General features: G+C 51.8%; 1 pseudogene; it reads right to left on the bottom strand.

Annotated features, from left to right (window-relative positions):
- Window positions 1–476: 476 nt before the first annotated feature.
- On the bottom strand, window positions 477–1,167 carry LOC122899179 (annotated as a pseudogene).
- Between the last annotated feature and the right edge of the window lie 332 nt (window positions 1,168–1,499).

Here is a 1,499-nt window from a genome sequence, read left to right as displayed (position 1 = left end):
AACAGAGCAAGTGGGCAGGCTAGATTGGGGCTCTAAGCCCCCTGCTGTCTGCCATCACACCCAAAGCTGAGTATCTTCCCAGTTTAGGCCAATTCTGGCTGAAATCCATGGAAGGATATTTCTGTCTGGACATAATATGTTGCCCTGGTAAGCACCATGGGTCTCCTAGACCGAGAACAAGATGCTCTTTGTGGCCACTGGAGCTGGGACCTAGGCACTATCCACTACTGCTTGGCATCTGCCTGAAAACCTCACTGGTCACTGGATAAATGAGGTCCTCTTAAGGGCTGGACTAATTCTGGCAACTAGCCAGAACCTATCACTTTGCCCATGCAAGGTCAGTGAGAATTCACCTCAGCAGCTGCTCTACAGGCCCTCAAATGACTCTGGTTGTGGTGGCCACCTCCCAAGACATCTGTTCTGGCCTCCTTCCAGTGCCATTGTAACACACAGCAGGTCAATGGCTGCAGCTAAGCTCAGGGGATTCCCTCTTTCCTCTGACAGCATTGTGAGGGAGGTGGGAACCAGTCATAGATGTCAGAGAGCCACAGCTGCACCTCCTGCTTGTACAGGTAGGCCTCTTGTGTCAGTGTGTCATGCTTCTCCAGCATGTTCTCTAGGCTTTGCTTGTGTGTCACCAGGTACTGGTTGTTACAGCCACAATACTTGTATTTGCTGTGGTAGTCTGGGTTTCCAGGCTGTATATTACTGTATGTTCACAGACACCAGCCAGGCACCTAGGAACACCTAGATACTGTGTCACATGCACAAGTGTGGCTGAGATGCAGGTAATGCATCAGGTTGCTTGAGAATACATAGCTACCCCCCAGCACGTATGGTAACTAGTAGTTGCAGAGCAGCCAGGTGGCCTCACACTAGCACCCCTAGAATTGACATGGATTTGGCCTGAAAAGCAGCTTTGGTAGAGGTGGCTGCAATGCACAGGGTCACACATGTGCAGCTTGGCCAGCCGGTCCAGCTGCAGGAGCAAGTCCACACTGAGCACAGGCTTGAAGGCCATGTGCTTGGCCAGCTTGCCAGTACCTTGGCTGTGAGGTTCTTGTATGCATTGTGCATTGTGGGCAGCAGCAGCAGGTCACCATGCTGTGCCTGCTCATGCCTTAGGGCATATAGTTCCCCAGCGCCCAGGCTGCCTGTGCCCACCATGAAGCATGCCTACACATCATCCCAGCTTCCTTGCCATGCCACCACCAGCCACCCAAGCCCAGTGCCATCTGGTCCCACCATGCAGGCCACAGAAGCTTCATGATGCACATGTGGGAAGCACCCAAGGCCCTGAAGCCAGTGGGAGGGCCATGTCCACTGGATGTGGAAGCAGAGGGCCAGGGAAGAGCTAGTATATAGGAACTCTAAAAATCAGTCCTACTCACCCTTCACCCCCATTTCCAAAATCCTGTTGTTTTGCATTTAGATTACTTATTTGGGTCAGTTCTGCACATTCCATATTTTTTGTTGTATGGAGCCAACAAGATCTTTGG

The sequence above is a fragment of the Neovison vison genome, chromosome 2 (assembly GCF_020171115.1).
Source record: "Neovison vison isolate M4711 chromosome 2, ASM_NN_V1, whole genome shotgun sequence".
NCBI lineage: Eukaryota > Metazoa > Chordata > Mammalia > Carnivora > Mustelidae > Neogale > Neogale vison.
This window is presented reverse-complemented; position numbering and strand designations above follow the sequence as displayed.